The sequence below is a fragment of the Lactuca virosa genome, chromosome 9 (assembly GCF_052849685.1).
Source record: "Lactuca virosa cultivar CGN04683 chromosome 9, Lactuca_virosa_CGN04683_v6, whole genome shotgun sequence".
Classification (NCBI taxonomy): Eukaryota; Viridiplantae; Streptophyta; class Magnoliopsida; order Asterales; family Asteraceae; genus Lactuca; species Lactuca virosa.
Genome location: NC_136434.1, coordinates 119,782,167 through 119,794,581, shown reverse-complemented (window position 1 = coordinate 119,794,581; position 12,415 = coordinate 119,782,167). Strand labels below are relative to the sequence as shown.

The window sequence follows — 12,415 nt, the reverse complement described above, 5'->3', positions numbered from 1 at the left end:
TCCACAAGACTATTTAAATTTGATGTAATAAATGTTGTTCGTATTTGGATTTGTATTTGTATGTTGTGGATCTTGTTTGCATACTTAGTACTTAATTGAATCTAATCATATTATAACATAGTTGTCATGAGACTTTGAACAATATATCACGCCTCGATCGATTCCGACAAGGATCGGGGTGTGACAGGTCTCACGGCTCGGGTTGGACCCTCCGGTCCTATGTCTCGGTGAAGACCCTACGGTCCCACGACTCGGTTTGGACCCTGCGGTCCTATCTCAATAAATACACAAAATAATATACAACATAAATCACAAAGACAGAATGCATAATATCACACATCTCAGTATGAGCACATAAGACCCTCCGGTAAATAACTCAGATAAGACCCTCCGACCACACAGTAATTACCACTCAGGTAAGTATAGCGAGAAGACTCGCCTCGTAAGTAAAGCAAGTATGTCTCGCACCCGCACTATCGGTCTAGACTCCGCCTAACATATATCACAATTATCTCTAATTAATAATTAATATTAACAACCCCCAAAAGTTGTTAGGCTAATTCCTCTATTAAATCTCAGAAGGGTAAAAGACCATTTTACCCCTCCATAGCCTCCAAAGTCCACCACTTGACCAAAACCCTAAAAGTGAACGGGAGTCAACACCCAACGCGTATGCTGGGCGTACAACTAACCATGCATGCATCGGGGTGGTTCAACGCTACGCTGCGTGTATCTGGAGTACACTCGGCATACGTCCCAGACTCACTTTTCTCACTCTGCTGGTCTTAATCCGTTAAGACCATAGCTAGAATCTCATATATGGGCTAACTAAAGTCTTTTACTTCACAAAGTTGGTGACTTTAAGCCTTAGCATGGTTGGATAAGTACAAAGCTCATAAAGTTTCAACTTTTACTCACAAAAGTCCTCATACTTCATGCATGGGGAGATCTTGACGTCCAAGATCTCATTTTTATGAGTCCAAACAACTAGAAACACTTAAAAGGACAAGTATTATGCTTTGGAGCTCAACACACTCATAAAGCTTCAAGCTTGGGACATAAAACCCTAAAAATGGACCAAAACATGAACTATTCAAACTATGAGAAAGCTTTGAGCTTGATACCTCTGGATGATGCACCAACCACAGGGAAACTCAGTTCCAAAAGCTTGGACACCAACTCTTCTTTCTTCAAAGCTCTTTCTTCACAAAAGAATCCCACAAGATCACTCAATGAGCTTCAAATGGTCATTCAAGCTATGAAAACGGAAATTAAGGTTTGAGGGGAGTTGGAGACTGGAAATGGTGGCTGGAAATGAGGCCATCGTGTCCCTTAAATAGGGGCACACCATGCAATTAGGGTTTTCATTCTGAGCCTAGTACGCCCAACGTACCCTCTGGTTCGCCCAGCATACTAGGTGGCTTCCGCGTCCATATTACGCACATGAGTACGCTGAGCGTACACATGCATACGCCCCGCATACTCATTTGCCATCTTTTTCTCAATAAGGGCTATATTTGACAATTCAATAAAAGTAAGGGTTATTGAAGCATACCTTATCTCGGAGTGTTACAACCAACTTTCAGACATGGACAATTTTATGTAGCTTTATATAGAGTTAAGAGATAGAAGACTTCAAATTATCAGTTTTAGATCAGTATTGTACTCTTTCTAATAAAACTTCAAATGTTGTATACAAAGTAGTGTTTAGAAATTTATATTAAAGATTATATGTTTGTTACTTGTCACATCATTGCTTTATTAATTACACTTCATACTTATTCATCATTTTGAGTCTATAGTTATTTATTCTATTTGTGTTCATATAACCATGTAATATTACTTCCTTTGTTTGGAACTTTTTTACACCGTTATCGTACTATCATGCTCATTTGTATCGTTTATTTTGATTCTATCAAATTTTAATGTTTCATCGTACATCATCATTTGTTATATACTTAATATTTGAAAAGTTTTTTCATATAATGAATAAAGATAAATATTAATGATGGTTAGTGTATTACATAAATGGTGCATTTATAGATCAAAAGGTGTATCCGTTTATATATATCATTAAAATTTGAAAAGATTTTTTCGCATAATTAAAAGGAGTTTAAAAAATATTACTCAAACTTGTATAATTTTATACAATATGAATGTTGAAGTTGAAAATGATACAATAATTAATTGATCAAAGATTAAATAGATAATTCTACACATATATTTTAAAGGTTTAACAAGCGAGTTCCAACAATATCTTCAAATAAATTTTAAGATATGTTCGAACGAACTTCATCATCAACTTCGTTCTGACTTGATTGAACTTATATGGTCGAATAAAGATCATCTATGAAAATTTATTATTTTAAATGTTGTGGTGTATTATTATTTAATATATTGAAGCTTTTTTTTAAACAACCATATATTAGAAAAAGACCCTTGCAGGATTTTAGAGAAAGAAAAAACCAATTACAAAATGTCTAATGGTTGTTTGTAACATACTGATTTTTAACACCATTTTTTTCATTTTTAATCAAGGGAAATCATAAATATTATAAAACGAGTCGTAAAAATCCCATGCGGATCAGATACAGTAATCCCAAATCAGAGTATCTAAATGTGGAAAAATCATAAAATCTGCAAGCCGGAGTGTACAGTCAAGCCTTCACCTTTCTACGATCATCTGAAGTACCTTAAAAAAAATTTAATCCACAACTATAAGCACGAATCTTAGTGAATTCCCTACATATAGCTCAACAAATAAACAAGTATGGGTTATCAGCAACCTTGTGGATTAACAACACATTTAAGGGGTTATCAACAACCCTGGGGACTATCAGCAATCCCGTGGACTCACAGTTGTCCAAGAGATATCAGCAACACAGTTTCACAATTCACATTAATCAATTAGTAAGACCCAGTTGGTCAGCATGCATACAATATTACACATGTAATATAGTGAGAAGACTCACCCCGCAAATAACAATTAGAACTATAGCAACTCTCACACACACTCGTAGACAGGAGCAACACTACACCAAACAGTAGTAAAGACATATCCTTTCAGCCTACATCCTTAAAACCCTAGCTTGACCCAAAAAGTCAACCATGGTCAAAATTCAACCATGGTCAACTTTAGCCAACGGCCACGTCGTGACCACCCACAGTTCACGTCGTGACCGGATACAAACAATACAATCGCGAATACTCCATTCTCATGACGTGACATGTTATTCCTCACATCGTGAGATTCGTTCTGGACAGCTTTGAGCATTAAGCTTTAAATACTTTAAGCCACTCCTTGAGACTTTCTAGAGGGTCTTCCCCAACACTAAGCACCATAAAAATCATAGCTTTTTAGTCATGCATGTGGAATGCATGACTTAGACACTAACTGGGTCAATAAGAAGGAAATGGGATCAAGACTCATGCTTGGAGTCTAAAACCAACACCAAACCTCAGATCTGAACTTATACTAAAGAGAATGTCTCAATGATCCATAAAGTTGCTAACTTTATGGATCCCATGCATGCTACCCAACCCAACCATGAAAAGAGAATCATAAATCTTAGATCTAGCATGCATAAGAGATAAATGCAAGACCTTTAGGACTTACAAAGGTCTCAAAACACTACAAGATGATGAGGTAGGAGCTTGATTGCCAAAAGTGTGCACCCAAGGAGTCTTCGTCTTCTTCAAAGAGCCAAAAACCACCACATGAGTGTTGGGTTTTTATTTAAAAACTAGTTTCAAAAACATGATTTTTAGCGATGAAATACTTATAATATTTTGGATAACATAAACAAGTTAAACCCACCAAGGATCATCTTACAAAGTTTGGAAAGAAAACAAACACAACCAAATAAGAAGAACAACAACAACAAATAACAACCTCTGTAGTTCTTTGGATCCTCTTGGGAGGCTTGGAAGTTGATGAAGAATGATGAACTTTAGAGACACCAACAAGAAGCCAAGTTGATGTAGATGCTAGTCTAAAACTCTTAACTCTTAAGCTTGAATTTATAACCAATATGAACTTCAAGAGAGTATCAAAAGCAAGTAAGTTCTTCAAGAGATGAATCACGAGTGAGAGAACATGCATCATAAGATGCATGTTACAGTTTTGTGCACTAGAGAGTGTGAGAGATGAAAGCCTTCACTCTCATGAATATAGCATACACAATATACATGGGTATTTAACCATTAAGCACTTGAATTAAAGCAATCTAGTGTCAAATTCAGCATGCTAGGTTTAAACAATCAAACACAAGCCATTAACCAACTAGAAAAATCCATACTAACATAACTAAACCATGAGTCCCAACTTCATCTAGCTAACAGAAGCAGCTAGATTTAGCTACTCATAGTAACAATCAAACAAGAAATATTCATAATTGACAGCATAATAATGTACCAAACTAAGAATTAAGGATGATCTTCTTCTTCTTCCTTGGTTGAAAATACTAGATTTCTATCTTCTTTTTCTCTGAAAAACGACTTCTGGAAACTCTTTTCTCTCCAGCCAACCTCTAAAACCCGTTAGCATCAAGAGTATTTATAGATTTCGATTTTACCCTCCTTACATTGTGAGAAAAGGATTCTCACGTCGTGCGCTTAGTATTTATCCGTATTTAACACGGATTCTTGCCTCCGGATGTTTATCTTCTAAAATTTTAATACTCACATCGTGAGGCTCGATTCCTCACGTCGTGAGGTCGTCTTTTTGCTGAATTCTTCATCTTTTAAGCTTTAAACCTCCAAAGTTCCAATCCTTGTCGCCTTTAGTCCTTATTCTTCAAGATGACTTCTTTTGGCTGCAAAATACAATTACATCTTATAAGTACCACTTATCTATGCAAATAACCAAAATATTAATCAAAATATATTTAAATATTGCCTAAAAATATGTATAAATATGGAAATATCAAATACCCCACACTTATCTTTTTCTTGCCCTCAAGCAATTCTAATTATTTTTAAGTTAAACTTTCATTACCAACATCACATAGAACAATCCATTTTGAACTCAACCATTATACCAAGACCTCAATGCGTATATTTGTGTCTAAATCTCCTAATAACTTCCCATTCCTAGCTACTCACAATCCTTATGAACCTTCACCCCTTAGCTTATATGATACTCATTTCTGCAACCCTCCGAATCAATCCTCATAAATCTTTCTTAACCTCTAGGTATTTTTGGTTAAGCTACCCAAGCATACATAATCTAGAAATTAGAACTTTTGATACCATAATGGAGCTCTTTGGAATTCTTCACTTCTTTGAATAATTGATCTTTGATTTCTTTGAATTCACCACCTTTTTGTTTGATTTTTTGTATCTTCACCTTTTTTTTTTAATTTCTTCAGAATTTTGATCTTTTAATCTTCATACTTTGATAGCTCCAAAATTCTTACAACTTTTTGGTAATTTATCTCTCTCTCTCTCTCTCTTTTTAAATATCTAACTTTTTTTACTCAATTCCTACATGCTTAGGCAAGGGATCTTAACTTCAACCTTTATTAGTTAGAGGTATTAGTCTAAGTGCAATGACTACATAAGCTCTCCTGGATAGATTTCAGGTACAGGCTGCAAAACTTATTATGACATATAAACTACCATATTACCTTTCATATCTCATGGCTTTTCACTAAAACTTGGGAAGCCACAAATATAATATAACATGTGTTGGCTCAATTAAACATTTGAGCTCGCATTGGATCATCACATATAATACTAGCAACTTAAGTTTAAATATTATCACTATATTCAATTTTTTTTATTATTATCTCAAACCTATTTTAAATTTTCCAAATTTTAAAATTTTAAAATATTCTAGCAACTTACTTTTTCGACCCCCCTACCCCACACTTATTACATACCATGCCCTCATTTTATGCAAAAAATAATATAAAACAATAAAATGGAGAAAAAGGAATAGACTCCCCTGGGTAGTAGTGGAGAGATCTATTTCCTCACGTGTGGAAAATATTGAACATCTTGAATATGGACAATTTGAATATGGAACTTGGATCTTCAGAAGTACGTAAATGTGTCGTCAAAATGTAATACCGAGACTTAAATCTTCAATAAATGTGATGTAGAAAGTCTTCAAAGTATCAATGTAGGAAAGCATACGCAACATTGCATGGGTGAGAAAAAGAGTAACAACCAAGCTTATGATAGCTCCGGTAATGATAAAAAATGACCCATTAAATGAACTTGTAGTAAACAGCGCTTGATTTTGTATAATTTCAAAACTCGCGACGTGGGGTATAAGGCCCATGACGTGACATCGTGTGAATTGCGCTTGGGAATACTACTGAAAACGGGCTCACAACGTGAGATATGGACCCTCACGTCGTGAGAACTGGGCCTCACAGAATGTGACTTGTAGAAACTCCTCCCTAAAATTTGGCAAATGTCTTAACTGATTAAGACTCTTCTAAATCTATATTTTTCCTTTACTCTTCACTCATTTCTAATCTTGTTTCTCTCATGATCAACCCCACACTTATGAAAAATTCTGGGTCTCGATTCTCGACTCTAATTAACATGGCTAAAACTTGTATACTCTCGTATCTCTAACTCTCCTTTTTCGCGTGTTTTTCTCTCACAAATTTCTGTAAATAAACAACCAAAAGAAGTGGAAAGAAGAAACATAACAATCATAACTAGGTTTTAGTACATAATCCAAACAAACCAAAATAAAAACAAACACACTAAAAATAAACTAAAAACTCAAATAAAATAAAAGGATAGAAATTAATCATCATCCTCCTCATTATGTGCTCTGCTCGTGCCTGCTCCATCTCCACGTGGCATCCATAACTCCTCCCATGTTGGAATGTAAGGGCAATGAGGTGGTATTGTGGGAGGTCGCACCGCATTCATATGTGCAAATAAAGTATCGAGCACGTGGGCGTTGTAGTTAACTCCTCCACGAAGATTATCCAAATACATAGCCACCCGACTTTGAAACGGATCGGTAAGTACCCCACCCTAAAATTGTTGAGGTGGGTTTTGCGATTGTCCCCTCTATACGGGAGCTCTCAAATTCCTCCTACCTCGAGGCCTTGGCTGTTGTTCGGGATTCTCTTGTGGTCGCTCAACATCCTCATCATCACTATATGGGATACTCTAATGAGTACCCATATTGACCACCACCCGTATGGTCTCCAGATATCCCAAATAAAAATCATTCCCATCCTTGCAAGTAAGAGAACTGGTGCTCCCGGGAATGATTATTCCATAAGAACGCGCCAAACGGGTGACAAAATGGCTACCACATATCGGACTCCCGGGCCGAGAACTAACCGCTTACTCGGCTAAGTATCTAGCCAAAAAGTAGGGAATGTTGCAACATATTCCCGGTTGCAAGATGGTCCATAAAAAGAACAAGTTTATTTTGGTAACTTTGTCCCCATGCTTTTTATGGTGAATTGTAAAGGTGATGAGTCGGTGGATCAAACGATGGATCGGGGACTTTATGTTGCTTTCCGGAGATACACCCGAATTGAAATTTCCCGTAGCAATGCGACTCCAAAATTCATACCCTGACATACCCCCAGAATACTCCCGTGCAGCTTCCCGTAAAAACGTAGAAAATACCGGGGTCATCGTTTCATGGGCTTCATACAAACCCATTCTCCACTCAAATTCAGCAAGACTACACTCCCTGTATCCCCCTCCTAAATGAAAGACTAAATCATGAGAGAAATTTGGGTCTTCCACATTATCTTGGAACACCACTGTTGAGAAAAATTCGACACATAACTCCTTATAAACCCTTTCTTGAATTGGAAATAAATTGCTCTAGCCTTTGCATGTAAAATTTATCTCGTTCCCCACAAAGGTTTTGGTGAGAAACAGGTTCAACCGATCAAGTAATCCCACCTCCATTAGCTTATTCCAATTAATTGTTAGGGACACAACAAACTCTCGACCATGAAGCCATCCCAATCTATTACTATACCAGTTATACACTTCTCAGGATATGTTATTCAGCAAGGCATAAAACGGGTGTAGGTTGGAAACACCATCTTGTGCTTCTTCTACATTCCTCCTCGGACCCATATTTATGCAAAAATAGCAAAATAACAAAACCCAAAACCAACAGCCATTAAATATTAATCAGAAAACAAAGCATTTATGTTCTTCAGTTTTCACGTCGTGAGGGTCAAACTCACGTCGTGAGTGTCAAACTCACGGCGTGAGTTTGGTGCGAAGGTAGTTCGTCATTTGGTCTAAAATCGAATCAATTTCGGGCAAAATAAGTGTAATTTTCAAATAGGGTTTTGTCTACTATGAATTCTAAGTACAAAGCAGGGACATGCAAGACGGATTTCACACATAATCATAGGTATTTGCAAATCTTGAACATATTAGCATAAACCCTAACCCCTAATTATAAAATTGGTCAAAATAAAGAATCAAAAACATGAATTGCTTACCTTATGTGAAGATTACGTAAGAGAGAAGGTAGTTTTTAGCCAAAATCGAGTGTGGGGGACCAAAGATTCGAGTTCACTTCGTGAGTAATGAAAAATGGTGGTCAAATGTTCATCTGATTACTTTAAGTTGTGGTCTTGTGTCTGTGAAACTCACGTCGTGAGTTATGTCTGGGCTAAAAAATTTACGGGCCATTTTAATTGAACACGAAGTGGGCCTTGGACCACGACATGTTTTCGAAGTTTTTCATTAAAAATCCATTTTTTTAAAAAAAATTCAAATAAAAATTACCACTCAACATCTAAGGACCCCACACTTGATTTTTACTATAAATTAGAAGACTAGATGATTAATATCCTTAAATTCAACTAAAAATGCAAAAACTAAAAGAAAATGCAAAACGAAAAAAAATCGAAAACCAAGCTCGGGTTGCCTCCCGAGAAGTACTTCCTTTTTGTTGGAGTCATGTGTCGGACTCTGTGCCGCCTCACGTTGAATTTGTCGGAGTGTCCATCACCAATTGTATTTTCTGCTCCTTCCACCTTCTTTTGTAAGCTTAAACTCGTCTAAGATAAGACTTTTTAGAATTTTCTTTTTTAACCTTTGCATCATTCTCTTCAAGCTTTCTCTTAATTCCCTCATTTACCACAACTTGAGGTTTTGCTCCTTCTTCCTTTTTCAACTCTATTGATTTAACTTCCTCATCCATGGTTAGTGGTTTAAATTTCGAAGTAACTTCATCATCGTCACTAGATACTAGATTGTCTTCACTTTCCTTACTCACCCAAGATGTCAGAGTTTTATAAGCAATCACTTATATAACCATAGGAATCGATGCGCGTGGCTTTGTATGTGTCACATGTTGAATCTCATCTTCCATTAACTTCTCCAACTCTTCAAGCTCATTTCCTTCTCCTATGTTGAAGACTTCATCTTGAGCATCACCATTTTGAAATCCGTCTTCAACTCCAAAAGTAACTTCATCATCTCCCACTCTCAAAGTAAGTTTGGATTCGCGAATATCGACCAAGGCTCAAGCAGTATTTAATAAAGGGCGACCAAGAATGATTGGAACATTAACATATTCCTTCATATCCAAAACAACAAAGTCAATTGGAAAAACAAATTTCCCAATTTTCACTAAAATATCCTCCACAATGCCCCTTGGTTTTGTCACTGAACGGTTAGCCATGTGAATTGTCATTCTTGTAGCCTTCAAATCCGGAAGATTTAGCTTTTGATAGAACGAAAAAGGCATTAGATTTATGCTAGCTCCAGAATCGGCTAAAGCATAAGTCTTTGTATTATTTCCAAATTCACACGGAAGCGTGAGGCGTCCAGGATCTCCCATTTTCTTTGGTAACTCTCCCAATATTACTTTAGAACTTTGCTCACTAAGGATCACCTTGCTATTCTTTTCTAATTGTTGGCGAGTGTCAAGCAGATCTTGCAAGAACTTAGCATATTCAGGAACTTTAGACAATGATTCAATGAAAGGGGTGTTTATTGAAATACCCTTCACTTGCTTCATAAACTTCAAGTGTTCCTGCTCCAGTGGATGAATATGAGCTCGAGACGGAAATGGTAACGGAGGACGATAAGCTTGAACATTACAAAAAATTTTCTGATCAGACCCTACCCACATCGTGAGCTTTGAATGCTCACGTCGTGAGTTTGATATTTCAGCAACATTTTTTTCTTCAACTTTAGACTTCTTCGGCTTTGGTCCGGACGGGTGTGGATCGACTTCAAGTGCTTCAAGGAACTCAGAGATGGTATCCTCTTCGGTTTCTATTACCATAACATGTGGTTGAGGCTTTTTCTCGGGAATTTTTGGAGATAATTTTTCATGTACCAAAGTAGTTAATTGACCTAGTTGAGCTTCGATATTTTGAATCGATGCTTCGTGATTCCTTAATAAGAATTGTTGATCCTTCGTGAGAATTTGGTGTTCCCTTATCACCGCATCGGTCTCATCGTGTCTTTTCTCCGAAGCCTCCAGTAGCGGTTGTTATTTTTGGTAGAAGCCTCGGCCATTCTGCCTATATTTTTCTTCTTTTTGCTTCTTATATTCTTCATATGGTAACCACTCCTTATTTGGTTTCCTCCAATCTTCATCATACTTATCTCCACACGAGTAAAACACTTGAGCCTTCTTATTTCCATTATCATCCAAGTGGCAATCTTTTGTCAAGTGTGGACCATTGCATCTTTCACAACCGACTCTAATAGCATGAATTGATTGGTCAATTTTTGTCATCCTTCAGTCCATCATGCTTAGCATAGCTAAAACAACAGCCATGTCTTCAGGAGTCCCACTACCTATTCCTTTTTCCCCATCATGTCTAGGATTATGGTACTCACGAGAATGCTTCGAAAACTCTTCAATTAACTCCTTGATTTCAACCAGATTTTTCTTAGTTAAGGGTCCTTGAGAATCAAGGAGTTGTCTTGTCATGGCATTAACCCCATCATAAAATATAGACACTTCTTGTTGCTCATTCAAGTCATTTAGGGGGCAATTCTTTATCAACCCCTTGTAGCGTTCCCATGCTTCGTAAAGTGACTCCCCCGGTTGTTGCTCGAAATTTGCTATAACTTTCTTGAGTTTAGCAACATTTGAAGGTGGGAAAAAGTGTTCCAAAAATTGCTCGAGCATCTGTGCCCAAGTAGTAATTGCACCGGGTGGAAGTGTGTTTAGCCAATCCTTAGCGGCTCCCTTGTAAGTAACGGGAAGCATTCTCAAAAGCACCGTCTCTCTTGGAACATTAGGGACGTTAAAGTAATTCTCAATGTCGTTTACTACATCAAGGTGTTTATATGCATCCTCATGGTCTTTCCCGGAAAATAGTGCTTCTTTAAGTGCGGACTGAATGTGTCCCTTCAGATCGAATGTGGCTGCAGCTGGAATCGCGGGCTGCACAAGACCTGGAACGGTGTCCTCTCGGATTCTCTTCTTATATGCCTCCAGGGACATATCAGCAATGTTTGCCATCACGTTTATCGGCTTGTCTTCGGGTTCACTATGTTCTAACTTGAATTCAGGTTCGGCCTCGTAATCAGAATCTTTTGGATTAGGATTTCGCTCAAAGCTTTCAATCTTGTTTTCGTCTTTCTTTTGATTGCTCGACTCTCCCACGTTCTTCCCTTTATTCTTCCCAAAAACTGATTTAAGATCCTTGAAATGCGACTTCTTTGGTGGTTGGTTTTCTCCTACGTTCTTATCCGTCTTTTTGTGAAGGGATGACTCTGGATGTTCAAGTGGTGGTATCAAAGGTGTGTTGGATCCACGGGTCATGAACAACTGTAACAAAAACAAAAATAAAAATGTAAAAACGAACAAAAACTACTTAAAATTACCGACAGACTGTCCACCACGACGTGGTATAGGGCACCACGTCATGTTGTCGCAGCTAAACTAAATAGAAACGAAAAATGAAATAAAACGTAACTTACTAAGCTCACGTCGTGAGATTTAAGGCTCACGTCGTGAGTTCAGTTCTGAAATGAAAACTAATGCAAACATTTAACTTTTTGCAGGTTTTACCCCACAAAAAGGATCGATTAACCTAAAGCAAATCAATTGACAATCAAATAAGTCGTTCCCCGGCAACGGCGCCAAAAACTCGATGTTTCCTAATAGCTACACCTAATTTTACCTCCTATCCTACTAGCTATCCGACTCAGGGCAGTGTACCCTTTCACAAATAGTATAGCACAAACAGTCGGGTATCGATCTCAGGGAACGAAATGAATTGTTTAAGCTACTTACTATTAAATTAACTTAAAATTCTAAGCAAAAGTAAAATGGTTTTTTTATCTAATTTTGCAAGTTTAAACAAACTTAAATTCTTAACAACTATTCAATCAATATTCAAAACACTTTTGTTAGTTCAAATCCACTTTCCCTCAATGGTTAGCTATTTATTATGGATAATTCCCATTGGTTACCAATTAATATATT

General features: G+C 37.1%; 1 non-coding gene across 1 annotated transcript; it reads left to right on the top strand.

Annotated features, from left to right (window-relative positions):
* Nucleotides 1-10,955: 10,955 nt before the first annotated feature.
* LOC145141688 (small nucleolar RNA R71) lies at nt 10,956-11,062 on the top strand. The gene has a single exon (XR_013722883.1). It is a non-coding gene; the product is annotated as a small nucleolar RNA R71 (small nucleolar RNA).
* Nucleotides 11,063-12,415: the final 1,353 nt, after the last annotated feature.